Source organism: Dendrobates tinctorius, unplaced genomic scaffold (assembly GCF_039654945.1).
Source record: "Dendrobates tinctorius isolate UK_male_01 unplaced genomic scaffold, ASM3965494v1 ptg000018l, whole genome shotgun sequence".
Taxonomy (NCBI): domain Eukaryota; kingdom Metazoa; phylum Chordata; class Amphibia; order Anura; family Dendrobatidae; genus Dendrobates; species Dendrobates tinctorius.
The window spans coordinates 20,774,498-20,793,987 of NW_027361686.1; the positions used below are offsets into that span (position 1 = coordinate 20,774,498).

Here is a 19,490-nt window from a genome sequence, read left to right on the forward strand (position 1 = left end):
GGAGCACTGTTTGAATTTTTGAACGCAAAATTGGCTGGAATAAATGGTGGCGCCATGTCGCGTTTGGAGACGCCCTGATGTGCCTAAACAGTGGAAACCCCTCAATTCTAACTCCATTTCTAACCCCAACACACCACTAACCCTAATCGCAACCCTAATCATAACCCTAACCACAACCCTAACCCCAACACACCCCTAACCCTAATCCCAACTCTAACCCTAACGACAAGCCTAACCCTAATCCCAACCCCAACCCACCCCTAACCTTAACCCTAATTCCAACCCTAACCCTAATTCTAACCCTAATTCCAACCTTAAATGGAAAAATAAAAATATTTTCTTTATTTTATTATATGTGCCTGCCTATGGGGGTGATAAGGGGGGCGGTGATTTACTTTTTTTTTTATTTTGATCACTGAGAGAGTTAATCATAGTGATCAAAATAAATGAATGAATCTGCCGGCCGGCATATTCCGACGGGCGCACTGCGCATGCGCCCACCATTTTCCAAGATGGCGGCGCCCATGCAGGAGGGATAGGGGAACACCGGGAGCCAGAGCGGGACATAGCAGGTACTGGGGAGGGTGAGGGGGGGATCGGACTGCGGGGGGGAAGCGGAGGGAGGGAAGGGGAGGGGGTTCAGATTGTGACGGCAACATCCGTTCGCTGCCGTTTGTCCGTGGCGGGGGCGATCACCCCCGCCAGCCGGTGTGGGGGGGTCAGGGTAGTGTCTCCAGCCATGTCCGATGCTACCGCAGCATCGGCCATGGCTGGATTGTAATATTTCACCAAATTTCATTGGTGAAATATTACAATCGGACTGCGCATGCGCCCGCCATTTTCCAAGATGGCGGCGCCCATGATCCGGGACGGCGGGGCACCGGGACAGCCAGAGGGACATAGCAGGTACCGGGGAGGGTGAGGGGGGGGGGGAAATCGGACTGCGGGGGGAGCTAAGGGAAGGGGGAGCAGATCCTGAGGGCAGTGTCCGATCGCTGCCGCCAGTCCGTGGCGGGGGGCGATCTCCCCTGCCAGCTGGGAGTGGGGGGGGGTGTCAGGTTAGTGTTTCCAGCCATGTCCGATGCTACTGCAGCATCGGCCGTGGTTGGATTGTAATATTTCATCAAATTTCATTGATGAAATATTACTATCGTTCTGATTGGCAGTTTCACTTTTAACAGCCAATCAGAGCGATCATAGCCACTTGGGGGCTAAGCCACGCCCCCTGTGGTGAAGCACAAAACCTCCTGTGTGTGCGGGTCAGGTGACCTTTCAGTGACCCCAGTCACCCAACCCGCAGGAGGGTGATTTATACCATGACGCCTACGTAGGCGTCATGGGTCGTTTAGGCACGACTTTTCATGACGCCTACGTAGGCGTCATGGGTCGGGAAGGGGTTAAAAATCTAAAAATTGGAATGCTAGAGCAGACCATAATGCGCAAGAAAAAAAAAACCTACGTAAATTGTAGCTGAAATCCATATTGGCTTCTTAATTAATTTGAACCCTGGACTCAAGACCGACATACGAAATTTTAACTGTGGAACTTGTACTGACATCCATCTCGCTGATGTGGGGGGCTGGAGCAGAAAGAAGAGCGTAAGGAACATTCCCCCAAGTTCCTCAGGTAATCACTGGCATCACGCAGGCTCTTCTTGAAGATTAGTGTGTCATTTTTATTTTATTTTTAAAAACACACTGTGGATTGTGCCGTTTACAGTAGAGGGCGTGTTACTGCATATAAAAATACTCCATGGCTAAAAATACTCCTTAAAAACTGCTACGAGGTGTATTTTTACTTTTCTGAAATACATTTAGAGCTACTTCTGGACAGAAAAATGTTCCATGAACTCTGCACCAGATGCCTGTGTATGGACGTAATACAGGGAGGCAGCAAGGCAAACACATCCTAGAATAATCCAAATGGAAAAAAAGCAGTAATTGTGCCAGCTCCACAGCAGCAGCCACTATGTGTGAACTCAGCCATAGGCCGAGATCAGACAACAGTTGTAAATAGCGACCAGTCGCTCATCCGCATTGTGGACGGGTGCAGGAGCTGCCTGCTTTTACCATCCGTTCATGGAGGCGTAGCTTACAAGAGTCTGTAGTTAATGTCTTGGTGGCAAATACCACGGGACGCCTTTAGGTCTGGTGGAATTCATGTCTCAGCAGAATACAGCGGTTTCAGCAGTATAAGATGACCTGCACAATTTGGTATTAATGTTATGGCTGATCAACTGATATGATGGTGATACCACACTTTAGGACAGAACTGTATAGAACTTCTATGTCCATTGTGACTTTTGGCAGTAGTGGTGGATCAGTAGTGACCACACACAACCACGTTTACTGTCCCAAATATACCAATTGTTTTTATTTAAAGGTAAGAAGACTTGCACGGCCCACCCAAGCAGGGAGCATTAATGACCTGGGGAAGAGGAAAAGGAATTGCCATGAACTAAGGGAGATAGGGCAAAGAAAAGGGACTTGTAATGAATTGGCGGAAAGGAAAAATGGATAATTAATTTATATTTTATTGGCAGGAAAAATTGTGGCTAATTGATAACGAGGGTGGGGACAGTGCCGACTTATCAATTTATATTTTGTATAGTGGGTTGCAGTGGTTAATTGTATACTAATGGTCAGGAGTATACCCTCAAACCCTTTAATAAACTCACCGATGGCCATCTTCCATGGTTTCCAGCGCTGTTCTGGTTCTTTTCTTGGTCACATTACTGAAGTATCAACTGTCCGGCCCCATTGACTATAACAATGCACATGGAGTCACAGTGTGCTTTATTGGACATCATTTCTGTCCTCATACGCAGAGTTGAGGCAGGCACCAAGACGTAGTCTGCTAAATCTTGCTGCCTGCCTCCAATAAGCGTTTATGGCCAAAACTTATGTAAAACAGAACACACTACGACTCAATCCGCATCATTATAGTCAATGGCCCCGTCAGCACATACACCCAAATTTCAATTTGCCGGGGTTTGAACACAAACACCAATGGAGTCATGGAACATACAGTCAAATGCTATGTGAACCTAGCCTTAATTAAATCAATATTTACTGTGACCACCCTTTACCTTAAAAACAGCAACTATTCACAGTTGCACACAGTTTTAGAAGCAACTTGTCAGGGAGGTTGTTCCAAACATCTTGGGAGAAGTAACCACAGACCTTCAGTGGATGAAGGCTTGCACAAATCCTTCTATTGCTTCATGTAATCCTTCGACTCAGTTATGTTGAGATCAGAACTCTGTGGGGGCGATATCATTCCTTCCAGAAGTCCTTGTTCTTCCTTTATGACACAAATCACATATCATTGCAAGACTAAGCACAGCAACAAAAGGAAAGGTAGTTACAGTTGTGGCCAAAAGTATTGACACCCCTGCAATTCTGTCAGATAATACTCAGTTTCTTCCTGAAAATGATTGCAAACACAAATTCTTTGGTATTATTATCTTCATTTAATTTGTCTTAAATGAAAAAACACAAAAAGAATTGTCCTAAAGCCAAATTGGATATAATTCCACACCAAACATAAAAAAGAGGGTGGACAAAAGTATTGGCACTGTTCGAATAATCACGTGATGCTTCTCTAATTTGTTTAATTAGCAGCACCTGTAACTTACCTGTGGCACCTAACAGGCATTGGCAATAACTAAATCACACTTGCAGCCAGCTGACATGGATTAAAGTTGACTCAACCTCTGTCCTGTGTCCTTGTGTGTACCACATTGAGCATGGAGAAAAGAAAGAAGACCAAAGAACTGTCTGAGGACTTGAGAAACCAAATTGTGAGGAAGCATGAGCAATCTCAAGGCTACAAGTCCATCTCCAAAGACCTGAATGTTCCTGTGTCTACCGTGCGCAGTGTCATCAAGAAGTTTAAAGCCCATGGCACTGTGGCTAACCTCCCTAGATGTGGACGGAAAAGAAAAATTGACAAGAGATTTCTCTGGTCAGACGAGACAAAAGTAGAGCTTTTTGGGAAAAGGCATCAAACAGAGTTTACAGGAGAATAAAAGAGGCATTCAAAGAAAAGAACACGGTCCCTACAGTCAAACATGGCGGAGGTTCCCTGATGTTTTGGGGTTGCTTTGCTGCCTCTGGCACTGGACTGCTTGACCGTGTGCATGGCATTATGAAGTCTGAAGACTACCAACAAATTTTGCAGCATAATGTAGGGCCCAGTGTGAGAAAGCTGTGTCTCCCTCTTAGGTCAAGGGTCTTCCAGCAGTACAATGACCCAAACACACTTCAAAAAGCACTAGAAAATGGTTTGAGAGAAAGCGCTGGAGACTTCTAAGGTGGCCAGCAATGAGTCCAGACCTGAATCCCATAGAACACCTGTGGAAAGATCTAAAAATGGCAGTTTGGAGAAGGCACCCTTCAAATATCATGAACCTGGAGCAGTTTGCCAAAGAAGGATGGTCTAAAATTACAGCAGAGCAGCACTGTAAGAAACTCATTGATGGTTACCGGAAGCGGTTGGTCGCAGTTATTTTGGCTAAAGGTTGTGCAACCAAGTATTAGGCTGAGGGTGCCAATACTTTTGTCTGGCCCATTTTTGGAGTTTTGTGTGAAATGATCAATGTTTTGCTTTTTGCTTCATTCTCTTTTGTGTTTTTTCATTTAAGACAAATTAAATGAAGATAATACCAAAGAATTTGTGTTTGCAATCATTTTCAGGAAGAAACTGATTATTATCTGACAGAATTGCAGGGGTGTCAATACTTTTGGCCTCAACTGTATACTGCATCAGGAAGGTGCCTTCCAGGCAAAGATTTCAAAGCATACTAAGGATTAAATATTTTTCTGTTTAAGCTATTTGAAGAATCATTAATAGGCAACGTTGAGGACCCTAGATAAATAGAAGACAGCCAAGGAAACATAGTGCAGCAGATGTAAGACACATCACACCTACTTCCCATCAAAATTGAAAGATTTCTAGCAGCACTAGCAGCTGAGAACTGACAAACCATTGGGTCCCAGCTTACGCCCTTGTACTGTTCGGAGAAGTCTGACCAGATGTGAACTTCATGGAAGAATTGCAGCCAAAAAGCCATACCTTCCACATTGGAATGTGACCTAATGATGCTGGAAAGCAGGATAATGAGTGTCCAAAAGGTAACAGTGAAGCATGGGGGAGGGTTCACTACGAGTTTGAGGCTGTATTTTAGCAAATGAAGATGGGGATTCAGTCAATATTAAAAGGGTTATCTGGTCAAAACCAATAAGTCTGCAGTCATGCTATGTGACTGCAGACTTATGAGTCCACCAGCACATGCTCGGTGCGCAGCTGCGATTCACCTGTTTCAGACCCAGGAATGGAGGGTATGTATGAGTTATACATACCCCGGCCAGTGGGTGAGGCCTCGCATTGAGCCAACTGTGGGCGTGTCCGACTAGAGGATGCAGCCTCACTCCATACAAGTGTTGGAGGTATGTGTAACTCATACATACCCTCCGTTCCCAGAGCTAAAACTGGCGAATCATCGCACACAGTGCGTGTACTGAGGGATTCGTAAGTTTGCTGTCACACAGTGACTCCAGACAAATCAGTTTTGACCAGACAACCTTTTTAACGGTGTACTCAATGCTGAGAGATACAGGCAGATGCTTCAATCATGCAATAGCATCAGGAAGGCATATATTCTGCAGAACAACCACAATCATACAGCAATGTCATTATCCACTTGCATTTGTGGATTACTAAGGCCTGTTTCACACTTCCGTTTTTGTGTCCGCCAAACGGATCCGTTTCCGTTTTTTTGACGGAAACTGATGCCAACGGATCCGTTTTTTTAAAAACGGATCCGTTTTTTTGACGGATCCGCGGTAACCGTAATGGAAGTCTATGGGACAAAAAAAAACGGATCCTGCAAAAAATGGCGGATCCGTTTTTTTACGGAAAACAACGGATTTTGACGGATTTGAAAAAACGGAAGTGTGAAACAGGCCTTAGCCGAATCATGCCCAATTTGAATGCATTGCTACCTGGGAACCTGTGGACCATGAGCAGATACTGACTGTTGGCCTTGTCTCTTGTGCACATGCATTTCTCCAGAATCTCTAAATCTTTTCATATTATATTCTGTGGTTGTTGGAATATTCAAAGTTTTTGCAATTTTACATTGATGAACATTTTTCTGAAAATGACCACAACTTTTAGACAGTTGTTCAGACTGGTGAACCTCTGACCATCTCTGCTTCTGAGTGACTCTGCCACTCTAATGTTCTCTCTTTTATAGACCTGTGACCAAGTAAAAAACGGAGCCTCACACTGTGTGCACACGTGGGGATTTTTCGCCGCAAAAACGATAAAAATACGCAACCCATTGACTTCAATGGCATTCCGCACATGCTGTGCTAATGCTGCGTATTTTCCAGCGGCAGAATTGCATCGCGGAAAAATATGCAGCAGGCTCATTCTTTTTGCGGAATCGCGGGGATTCCGCACACATAGGAATGCATTGATCCGCTTACTATCTGCATGTGGCTATGCCCACCATGCACAAAGTAAGCGGAAAATGTGTGGATGGTGCCCAGGGTCTGGAGTTGAGGAGATTCTCCTCCAGGCCCTGGGTACCACATCCCTGTTAAAAAAAAAAAAGAATTAAAATAAAAAATCGTTATATTCTCACCTTCCAGCGGCCCCCGCAGTGTTCCCAGGCCTCAGCAATGCTCCCGCCAAGTCCCGTTCCCAGCGATGCCTTGCCACAATGACCTGTGATGATGTAGTGGTCTCGCGTGATGCTACGTCATCTGGGGTTATTTTCGCAAGGAACCGCTGGGAACGGGACTTGTCGGGAGCATCGCTGAGGCCTGGGATGGCTGCAGGGGCCGCCGGAATGTGAGAATATCACGATAATTTTTTTTTTATTATTATTTTTAACATTCTATCTTTTTACTATTGATGCCGCATAGGCAGCCTCAATAGTAAAAAGATGGTCACATTTGTCAAATACTATGTTTGACGAGTGTGACCAACCTGTCAGTTTTCCAAGCGATGCTACAGATCGCTTGGAAAACGCTAGCATTTTGCAAGCTAATTACGCTTGCAAAACGCTAGATTTTCACGGGAATTCCGCATGCGTATTTCCCGCGGCAGGGAGTTGCAGAATTGTCGCGGAAATTTCCGCGGCAATTCCGCACGTGTGCACATAGCCTCCAACTGTTTTTCATTAATGACACTAACCTTTACAGACCTTTTTATTAATTCTGTGTCAACTTTTTTGAGATGTGCTGCTGCTATCAATTTTTAAATCTTTTTTTTTTTCAAGTGAAATAAAAAAATGTCAATCTTTCAACTTCTGATCTGCGTTCTATGCTCTGTTGTGAACAGCATATGCTGATAAAAGATTTCCAAAGCATTGGATTCTTGATTTCTTTACATTTTACAGTGTCACAACTTTTTGGCAATTGGGGTTATTTATATATGTGTATGTAGACACACGCAGAAGGTGAGGGTAAGGAATAGCATATGACTACTTTTGTACAATATACAGTACGTAATCATAATATTAAAAACATACTGTACACACATGGGTGAGTCAAAAAATACTCGCACTTTGGCTATAGAATTTATTTTACACAACTTTCAGAAAAGAGAAATGTATACTGTATATACTCGAGTATAAGCCGAGGCACCTAATTTTGCCACGAAAAACTGGGAAATCTTACTGACTCGAGTTTAAGCCGGGTATGCATTGTCCCCTAATCCCTGTCCTGGTATGCATGGCTCCCTGGTCCCTGTCCTTGTATGCACGGCTCCCCATCCCTGTCATGGTATGCATTGGCTCCCCCATGGTATGCATTGTCCCCTCATCCCTGTCCTGGTATACATGGCTCCCCCGTCCCTGTCATGGTATGCATGACTCCCTTGTTTGTATGGTTCCTTATCCACTATCCTTATTTGTATGGTTCTTCGCTGGCTCTGCATCTTGTTCCGGTGCCAGCATTTCTTCTGGTGAGCAGTATAAGCTCGAGTATAAGCTGGGTATGCATTGTCCCCCTCATTCCTATCCTGGTATGCATGGCTCCCCCATCCCTGTCATGGTATGCATAGTTCCTTATCCCCTATCATTGTTTGTATGGTTCCTGTTAAAAAACAAAAAAAAAAGAAACACATCATATTTACCGGCCTGTGCGCCCTCGCCGGCACTGCATCTCGTTCCAGCGCCAGGATTTCTTACGGCCGAGCGATCACTTGGCCCCACTCATTAAGGTAATGAATATGCACTCCACGCCTATGGGAGTGGAGAGGCGTGCATATTCATTATCTTAATGAGCGGGGCCATGTGATCGCTCGACCGGAAGAGCTGCTGGTGCCAGAACGAACGAGATGTAGTGTCGGCGAGGGCGTGCAGATAGGCGAGTAGGATGTGTGCTGGAAGCCGGCGGCTGCGGCTGACACTGTGCGCTATTACAGCAGCAGCGCAGGCTTTAGCCCACAGCCGCCGGCTCCTGCCTGTGACCCACCGCTCCCCCTCCGGCTCCTGCCTCTGTGCACCACCGCTCCTCCTCCCCCACCGGCTTTCTGGGACAACTAACTCGTGTATAAGCCTAAGGGGATGTTTTCAGCACAAAAAAAGGGCTGAAAAACTCATCTTATACACCAGTATATACGGTAATTTTGCTACATAAATGCCTAACGCTTCAATAATTTTGGCCATCTGTCAGCAAGTTTTCATATTCTCTCATTGAAAGATATTTTAGGCTGAGCTGCGAGCCATTAATGCACCGTTGTCCTCACTTTTTCATCAGATGTGAATCTTAAGTCTTTTGTAGGGCTTCTTTCAGGGGACATAACCCACGGTCACTCATCAATCCAACAGAAACAGTTCACAAGTACGCTCAGTGTTGTCATCAGCTGTGGATGGACCTTCCTTCAACGTCTCTGCCCATTCAAACACACTTCATGGCAAACCACTTTCTCCATACTGTGCACAAAGTCTTAGATAAACATCGGCATCAGACATCCTCGGACCACAAAAACACAGAACAAGCAGCTCTTTTGTGCAAAAGTAAGTGAAGCAGCCATTGTTTCTCGCACCTCAGTTACAAATAAACTGGTGCGACTGGGGAAGATGTGAACAGAATTTTAAATATAACCGGAGTGCGGAAAATTTTTGACTCACCCCCATATATACACAGTATCATAATGCAATAACATAAGAAGTCATCTGATGGGCTCCAAATATTCACTGCAGCAAGACAACGACCCCAAACATACAACCAATATCTATTGCAGTGCACAGGTGCGAGAGTCCGGGGCCACCAATACACGTCACAGGGCAGTGTGACGCTGATGGGATGGGGTTTGTATGATAATGAAGATCGGATGCAGAGTTTTCTTCCAGGTACTGGAAGAACTCATTACCATTGTATGTTAAGGGTTTGATCTGGAGTCTTTTTGGGTACCGTATATACTCGTGTATAAGCCGAGATTTTCAGCCCATTTTTTTGGGCTGAAAGTCCCCCTCTCGGCTTATACACGAGTCATATACCGGGGAGATCGGCAGGGGAGGGGGAGCGGGGTTGTCAGATCATACTCACCCTTCTCTGCAGCTCCCCTGCTTGTTCTATGTTGTCGGCGCTGCTCTCTTCCTGCTTCAGCTGTCAAATGGTACCCGCTCATTAAATATGCGCATATTTAATAAGCGGGTACCACGTGACCACTGAACCAGGAAGAGAGCAGCGCCGACAACATGGAACAACAAGCATGGGAGCTCCAGAGACAAGCGCCAGGACCCGGTGAGTATGAACGCGGGGGGTTGGGAGGCATAGTCACCTGTCCCTGCGCTCTGCTGTCTTGCGTCCTCTGCAGTGACATTCAGGTCAGAGGGCGCTATCGCTCTCTGCCTGCACAGTCACTGCAGAGCGCAATGCTGATGAGCAGGGGGCAGCGACTGAGGTGAGCATACAGGTTTTTGTTTTTTTTTGTAAGGGAGGCAGCGGCAGCAGCAACATGATGGGGCCACTCACTGCGCAGAAAAGCTGGGGCCACTCACTGCGCAGAAAAACTGGGGCCACTCACTGCGCAGAAAAACTGGGGCCACTCACTGCGCAGAAAAACTGGGGCCACTCACTGCGCAGAAAAACTGGGGCCACTCACTGCGCAGAAAAACTGGGGCCACTCACTGCGCAGAAAAACTGGGGCCACTCACTGCGCAGAAAAACTGGGGCCACTCACTGCGCAGAAAAACTGGGGCCACTCACTGCGCAGAAAAACTGGGGCCACTCACTGCGCAGAAAAACTGGGGCCACTCACTGCGCAGAAAAACTGGGGCCACTCACTGCGCAGAAAAACTGGGGCCACTCACTGTGCAGAAAAACTGGGGCCACTCACTGTGCAGATAACTGGGGCCACTCACTGTGCAGATAACTGGGGCCACTCACTGTGCAGATAACTGGGGCCACTCACTGTGCAGATAACTGGGGCCACTCACTGTGCAGAAAAGCTGGGGCCACTCACTGTGCAGAAAAGCTGGGGCCACTCACTGTGCAGAAAAGCTGGGGCCACTCACTGTGCAGAAAAGCTGGGGCCACTCACTGTGCAGAAAAGCTGGGGCCACTCACTGTGCAGAAAAGCTGGGGCCACTCACTGTGCAGAAAAGCTGGGGCCACTCACTGTGCAGAAAAGCTGGGGCCACTCACTGTGCAGATAACTGGGGCCACTCACTGTGCAGAAAAGCTGGGGCCACTCACTGTGCAGAAAAGCTGGGGCCACTCACTGTGCATCATAACTGGGGCCACTCACTGTGCATCATAACTGGGGCCACACACTGCAGATAACTGAGGCCACTCACTGTGCACCCTCGGCTTATACACGAGTCAATAATTTTTCCCAGTTTTTTGTGGCAAAAATAGGGGGGTCGGCTTATACTCGGATCGGCTTATACTCGAGTATATACGGTAATTGGGAGCTAGTGAAGGGATTGACAGAGGGGAGAGGCCGAGGAATAACAAAGAGACAGGTGGATTAGTCAGGCAGCAGAGTTTAGAACAGATTGGAGGGGGGGGCAGCGAGAGTGTTCTAGGGGAGGGTACAGAGCAAGTGGTTGCAGTAGTCAAGGCGGGAGAGGAGGGCATGGACTAGGGTTTTTGCAGATTCTTGGATGAAGAATGTACAGAACCGGGAAGTATTTTTGAGCTGAAGTCGGCAGGAGGTGGAGGGGACTCGGATGTGTGGTTTGAGGGAGAGATCGGAGTCGAGGATTACCCTGAGGCAGCAAGCTTGTGGGACTGGGGAGAGTGAGCAGCCATTTACTTTAATGGATAGGTCTCCTCTTCTCCAAATCGCACCTCACAACCTGTGCACTTGACCCCATCCCACCTCCTCCCCAACCTCACCACCACACTTATCCTATCCCTAACCCACCTCTTCAACCTATCGCTACCGTCCGGTACCTTCCCTTCTGCTTTTAAACATGCCACAATCACACCTATCCTTAAAAAGCCAGCTATCGCCCAATATCACTGCTACCATTCGCTTCCAAACTCCTGGAGCTGCACATCCATGCTGAACTTTCCTCCCACCTCTCATCTAAGGCTATGTGCACACGTAGTTTTAGGTGCTGCCAATTTTTCCACGCGGATTTGGAAAAATCCGCAGGTAAATCCACAGGTCAAAAGACCTGCGGTTTACCTCCGGATTAGCCTGCGGTTTAGCCCTGCGGTTTCACACCTCTAAAATGGAGGTGTGAAACCGCTGCGGATTCCGCACAAAGAATTGACATGCTGCGGATTTGAACCCGCGGGAAAATCTGCAGCATGTGCACAGCGTTTTTCACTTTACCATTGAAAACAATGGTACTGTACAACGCAGCTAAATCTGCTGTGGACCCGCAGAGCCTGAAACGCTGCGGATCTGCAGCAGAATCCGCAACGTGTGCACATATCCTAACTTGCTCTTTGACAATCTACAATCTGGTTTCCGCCCCATCACTCCACTGAAACAGCCCTGACCAAAATTACTAACGACCTACTTACAGCCAAAGCAAACGGACAATACTCTATACTACTGCTTCTAGACCTGTCCTCTGCATTCGACACAGTTGACCACTGCCTCCTACTACAGATCCTCTCCTCCTTTGGCAACAAAGACCTCGCCCTATCCTGGATCTCCTCATACCTCTCAAACTGCACATTCAGCGTCTCCCACTCCCACACCACCTCCTCGTCCCACCCTCTCTCTGTTGGAGTCCCCCAAGGCTCTGTTCTATGACTCCTACTCTTCTCAATTTATACCCTTACCCTGGGTCAACTCATAAAGTCCCATGGATTCCAGTACCAACTTTATGCTGACGACACTCAGATCTACCTCTCTGTTGTCCAGAATCCCGGAGTATCTATCAGTCATATCCTCCTGAGCCTCTCGCTTCCTCAAGCTCAATGTGGACAAATCCGAACTCATCTTTCCTCCATCTCATAGATCTTCCTTACCTGACCTATCAAAATTAATGACCTCACACTTTCCCCAGTACCGGAAGCCCGCTGCCTCGGAGTGACCCTTTTGACTCTGCCCTGTCCTTCAGGCCACACGTCCAAGCTCTTTCTACCTCCTGTTGCCTCTAGCTCAAAAATATTTCCAGAATCCGTCCTCTCCTCAACCCTCAATCTACTAAAATGCTTGTGCACGCCCTCATCTCCCGCCTCGACTACTGCAACATCCTTTTCTGTGGTCTCCCTGCTAACACCCTCGCACCTCTCCAGCCCATCCTTAACTCTGCTGCCTAATTCATCTCTCTCCTCGCTACTCCTCCGCTTCTCCCCTCTGCAAATCTCTTCACTGGCTTCCATTCCCTCAGCGTATCCAGTTCAAATTACTAATACTGACCTACAAGGCCATCTATAATCTGTCTCCCCCATATGTCTCTGAACTAATCTCCCGATACCTTCCCTCACGTAATCTCCGATCCCAAGACCTCCTTCTCGCCTCCACACTAATTCGCTCCTCACCAAACCGCCTCCAAGACTTTTCCCGAATAGCCCCCATCCTCTGGAATTCTTTGCCCCAACATGTCCGACTATCAACCACATTCGGATTCTTCAGACGGAACCTGAAAACCCACCTCTTCAAGAAAGCCTACAGCCTGCAATGACCCCACTACCTCCTCACCACTACTGGAGATATCACCTCAACCAACACCCGAACTGCTGCAACCCACCAACCTACTGTCTCCTTCCCCACCATCCTGTAAGCATGTAAGCCCGAAAGGGCAGGGTCCTCTCCCCTCTGTATCAGTCTGTCATTGTAAGTTTGCTTACTTTAAGTGATATCTGTAATTTGTATGTAACCCCTTCTTATGCACAGCACCATGGAATGATCAATGGTGCCATATAAATAAATAATAATAACAGAGGCATGCAGATATGACTGTTTTACCATTCTTTCACCTGTATGCCCATATTAATAGGTTAAAAACAGCCCAGGGAGTGACATATTCCCTTTAAAATCTTCACTGTAATGAAGAACAAGTCCTGGAAACGATGATACGGCACTGAGCTCTGATCTCATCCATACTGTTTGGGAGTACATGAAGAGATAGACGGTTTTGCATAAGCCTCAATCACAGAAGATCTGTGGTTAGTTCTCCAAGATGTTTGGAACAACATCTTGCAGAGTTCCTTCAATAGCTGTGTACACGTGACAAGTGTAGTAGCAATAAGAACTGATGCTGTTTTGAAGGCAAAGGGCGGTCACACCAAGCATTGATTTTATTCAGATTTCTCTTTTGTTCATTCACTTATCACTTCTATTTTTTAAAGCTTTCTTACTTTGAAGCAATTTTTACGCACCCATCTAAAACGTTTACAAAGTCTTGCATATATGGAGAATATAAGAGTAGTAGTGTAAAACCCTTGTGTTTTATGACTGGTCTATATACCTCAAGCTACTGTACGTACACATATATATTCTATAACTAGTCATGTATACATCTACACCATGTATCCAATAGAGAGAGGGAGGAGATGGACTGTACAGACACACAATATACCGTATTTTTCGGAGTGTAAGACCCACCCCAAATTTTGAGGAAAAAATAGGAAAAACAACTTTTTTAAAATAAAATGGTGGTGCTTCTTATAACCCATGTGTCTTATTGCTTACCTGGGGTGGTTATTGCGGTGATCTTGGTGCCGAGATCTCCATCTGCGCATGCACCGCCTCCCCGGCAGACATTTTCCCGGAGTCCACCGCACAGGAAACCTCGGAACTGCGGGGGTGCTTTGGCCTTTCACAAAATGACAGCAGAGCCCCCCCCCCCGCAGCAACGTCGGACACAGCGCAGCAACTGAACTGGACACAGTGCAGCGGCGCGACGATAAGGTATATCCGTATTATAAGATGCACCCCCACTTTTCCCCCCCTAATTTGGAGAAAAAAAGTGCGTCTTATAATCGAAAAAATATGGTAAATACACTGTATAGACGTACATAGGAATAGCTGCACACTTGTAGAATAAAATGTACACATACATAAATGGGAGGACGTATCACTGGTGCACCCTGAAGACAGCAGGTGGAATTGTGCATTATGACTGAAAAAGGCCCATATATTAACCTTGCATAGGGGCCTTTTCTGTCTGTGTCTGCCAATGCATATATGCATAGGAGATGGAGTGTATGGATACATGGTAAAGACTAGCACATGACTATTTGTACAGTTGTAGAATACATAAATATATACTTATTGAGATGAGGTATATGGATACACAGTATAGATGTATATATGACTGGCTGCACTTACAGAATACAATGTGTACATATATAGCACATAATTTGTATGGCTGCAGAATGTAGTAAATATATATATATATATATATATACACACACATATATATATATACACACACACACACACACACACGTATGTATTATGTATATACAGCTCTGGCAAAAATTAAGAGACCACTACAGTTTTCTAAAAATCAGCTTCTCTACATGTCTGACAGCCATTCCATTTCAGTGTCAGTTGAATTCCAACCAGAGGACACCTCATTCTACTTAAAAGGAATCTGTCACCTGGTTTTGGCGGGCTATTGAAATGAGGTCTGTCCGGTCCGATGGGCGGTGTTTCGGATCTTTGCCGTCTCCCCATCCTTGGCCGCCGTCCGCAGTTTTTTCATGAATAGGAGTATGTGTGCAACATCTTTCGCGCGTGCGCTAAGCATTCTTGGCTCGCTCACGCGCAGTATGCTTTGCCCAACTGCGGGCAAAGCCGAAAAGCCTTACTGCGCATGCGCCGGTTAACTAGGCCCCTGAACACAGCAAAGCTTTTCGGCTTTGCCCGCAGTTGGGCAAAGCATACTGCGCGTGTGCGAGCCAAGAATGCTTAGCGCACACGCGAAAGATGTCGCACACCTACTCCTATTCATGAACAAACTGCGGACGGCGGCCAAGATCTGAAACACCGCTCATCGGACCGGACAGACATCATTTAAATAGCCCGCCAAAACCAGGTGACAGATTCCCTTTAGGGTATGTGCACACGCTGCGGATTCCGCTGCGTTTCCGCAGCGTTTTTGGCCGCTGCGGACCCGCAGCAGTTTTAGCTGCGGTGTACAGTACCATTCAAATGAATGGTAAAAAAAAACGCTGTGTAGACGTTGCGGAAAAATCCGCGCGGATTTGCTGCGGTTTTGAAACCGCAGAAAGAAGTGACATGTCAATTCTTTCTGCGGAATCCGCAGCGGGTTCCTATCTCCACCATTGTGGAGATGGTGAATCCGCAGGACCAAACCGCAGATAATCCACAGGTCTTTTGACCTGCGGTTTATCTGCGGTTTTTGCAAAATCTGTGCGGTGCGGCTTAATCCGCAGCGTCTGCACACACCCTTAATGTGCTTTTGATTAGGTGAACACCTGAACCAAATCGGACCGGACAGACCTCATTTAAATAGCCCGCCAAAACCAGGTGACAGATTCCCTTAAATGTGCTTCTGATTAGGTGATCATCTGAACCAAATCTTATTTAACGACCTACAAAAGGAATGGCAAATGGCATCTGGGGTGAAGTGCATGGCAAGAACAGGTCGTAACAGGCTCCTAGAGCCAGGGCTCAAGTCATATAAAGCTAAAAAAAAAGCCTTTCATCAACGAGAAGCAAAGGAGAGCCAGGCTGAAGTTTGCCAAAGACCATAAGGATTGGACCATAGAGGACTGGAGTAAGGTAATCTTCTCTGATGAGTCTAATTTTCAGCTTTGCCCAACACCTGGTCATCTAATGGTTAGACGAGGACCTGGAGAGGCGTACAAACCTCAGTGTCTTGCACCCACTGTGAAATTTGGTAGAGGCTTGGTGATGATCTGGGGATGCTTCAGCAAGGCTGGAATTGGGCAGGTTAATCTTTGCGAAGGACATATGTTTCAAGCCGCATACAAGGTTTTCCAGGAAAAACAGTTGATCCCTTCTGCTCAGGCAATGTTCCCCAACTCTGAGGACTGGTTTACCCAGCAGGACAATGCCCCATGCCACATACCTAGGTCAATCAATGTGTGGATGAAGGACCACCACATCAAATCCCTGTCCTGGCCAGCTCAATCTCCAGACCTGAACCCCATTGAAAAACCTTTGGAATGTAATCAAGAGAAAGATGAATAGTCACAAGCCATCAAACAAAGAGCTGCTTACATTTTTGTACCAGGAGCGGCATAAGGTCACCCAAAAGCAGTGTGAAAGACTGGTGGAAAGCATGCCAAGACGCATGAAAGCTGTGATTAAAAATCATGGTTATTCCACAAAATATTGATTTCTGAACTCTTCCTGAGTTAAAACATTAGTATTGTTGTTTCTAAATGATTATGAACGTGTTTTCTTAGCATTATTTGAGGTCTGAAAGCCCTGGTTTTTTTTTTTTAATATTTTGACCATTTCTCATTTTCTGAAAATAAGGGCAAAATTTAGTGCTTGGAAATTCGGAGACATGTTGTCAGTAGTTTATAGAATAAAAGAGCAATTTACATTTTACTCAAAAATATACCTATAAAGAGAAAAATCAGACAAACTGAAAATTTTGCAGTGGTCCCTTAATTTTTGCCAGAGCTGTATACACAGGAGGCGGTGTATGGAGATAGTATAACAGAGTGTGTGTGTATGTGTATACAATCATGGCCAAAAGGTTTGAGAATGACACAAATATTATATTTTCACATAATCTGCTGCCCTCTGGTTTTTATGTGTGTTTGTCAGATGTTTTTATCACATACAGAAATATAATTGCAATCATATTATGAGTAGCAAAAGGTTATATTGACAATTAGAATGAGTTAATGCAGCAAGTCAATATTTGCAGTGTTGACCCTTCTTCTTCAGGACCTCTGCAATTCTCCCTGGCATGCTCTCAATCAACTTCTGGATCAAATCCTGACTGATAGCAGTCCATTCTTGCAAAATAAATGCTTTTATTTTGTCTGAATTTGAAGGTTTTTGTTTGTCCACCCGTCTCTTGATGATTGACCACAAGTTCTCAATGGGATTAAGATCTGGGGAGTTTTGTTCCCTTAGCCATTTAGTTATCACCTTTGCTTTATGGCAAGGTGCTCCATCATGTTGAAAAAGGCATTGTTGATCGCCAAACTGCTCTTGGACGGTTGGGAGAAGTTGCTCTTGGAGGACATTCTGGTACCATTCTTTATTCATGGCTGTGTTTTTAGGCAAGACAGAGAGAGCCCATTCCCTTGGCTGAGAAGCAACCCCACACATGAATGGTTTCAGGATGCTTGACAGTTGGCATGAGACAAGACTGGTGGTAGCGCTCACCTGGTCTTCTCCGAATAAGCCGTTTTCCAGATGTCCCAAACAATCGAAAAGGGGATTCATCAGAGAAAATGACTTTACCCCAGTCCTCAGCAGTCCACTCCCTGTACCTCTTGCAGAATATCAGTCTGTCCATGATGTTTTTCCTGGAGATAAGTGGCTTCTTTGCTGCCCTCCTTGAGACCAGGCCTTGCACCAAGAGTCTCCGCCTCACAGTGCTTGCAGATGCACTCACACCTGCCTGCTGCCATTCCTGAGCAAGCTCTGCACTGCTGGTAGCCCGATCCCGCAGCTGAAACACTTTTAAGAGACAGTCCTGGCGCTTGCTGGTCTTTCTTGGGCGCCCTGGAGCCTTTTTTGCAACAAGGGAACCTCTCTCCTTGAAGTTCTTGATGATGCGATAGATTGTTGACTTTCTTGCTGCGATACTCTTCCCTGTTAGGCCATTTTTGTGCAGTGCAATGAAGACTGCACGTGTTTCTTTAGAGATAACCATGGTTAACAGAAGAGAAACAATGATGCCAAGCACCAGCCTCCTTTTAAAGTGTCCAGTGGTGTCATTCTTACTTAATCATGACAGATTGATCTCCAGCCCTGTCCTCATCAACACCCACACCTGTGTTAATGGAGCAATCACTGAAACGATGTTAGCTGGTCCTTTTAAGGCAGGGCTGCAATGATGTTGAAATGTGTTTTGGGGGATAAAGTTCATTTTCTAGGCAAATATTGACTTTGCAAGTAATTGCTGTTAAGCTGATCACTCTTTATAACATTCTGGAGTATATGCAAATTGCCATTAGAAAAAATGAAGCAGTAGACTTTGTAAAAATTAATATTTGTGTCATTCTCAAAACTTTTGGCCATGACTGTACAATATATATACATATATAGTGGTGTATGGAGACAGTATAGCAGTGTACAGTGGGTACGGAAAGTATTCAGACCCCTTTACGTTTTCACTCTTTGTTTCATTGCAGCCATTTAGTAAATTCAAAAAAGTTCATTTTTTTTCTCATTAATGTACCCTCTGCACCCCATCTTGACTGAAAAAAAAAAACAAATGTAGAAATTTTTGCAAATTTATTAAGAAAAACTGAAATGTCACAAATATTCAGGCCCTTTGCTCAGACATATTTAAGTCACATGCTGTCCATTTCCTTGTGATCCTCCTTGAGAAGGTTCTACGCCTTCATCGGAGTCCAGCTGTGTTTAATTACACTGATAGGACTTGATTTGTAAAGGCACACACCTGTGTATATAAGACCTCACAGCTCACAGTGCATGTCAGACCAAATGAGAATCAGGAGGTCAAAGGAACTGGCCAAGGAGCTCAGAGACAGAATTGTGGCAAGGCAGAGTTCTGGCCAAGGTCACAAAAGAATTTAGCGGCACGGTGGCTGCAAGGAGTTTGTATGTTCTTCCCGTGTTTGCGTGGGTTTCCTCCGGATACTCTGATTTCCTCCCATATTCCAAAGACATACTGATAGGGAATAGATCAGCACTGAGATCTCCTTTCCTGAGATATTTGGTGCCGATATCTCCATCTGCGCATGCGACGACCATTTTCCCGGAGTCCACCACACAGGAAACCATGGAACTGCAGGGGGCTCTGGCCTTTCACAAAATGTCGGCAGAGCCACAGCAGCAGCGCCGGACACCCTCTCATCCCAGCCTGCAGCAACAGTATCGGTAAGGTATATATGCATTATAAGACGCAC

At 45.8% G+C, this 19,490-nt stretch overlaps 1 protein-coding gene across 2 annotated transcripts in view; it reads right to left on the minus strand.

The window, feature by feature from the left end:
• Window positions 1-19,490, minus strand: part of LOC141082579 (uncharacterized) — a 110,686-nt gene that overhangs the window by 82,499 nt on the left and 8,697 nt on the right. Inside the window, exon 2 of one of the 2 annotated variants that reach the window (XM_073566565.1) lies at window positions 3,089-3,303. The exons of the other annotated variant lie outside the window; for it this stretch is intronic. The gene's annotated coding sequence lies outside the window, so the exon portion shown is untranslated. The remainder of the gene's footprint in view (window positions 1-3,088; window positions 3,304-19,490) is intronic. 2 annotated transcript variants of the gene reach the window in all.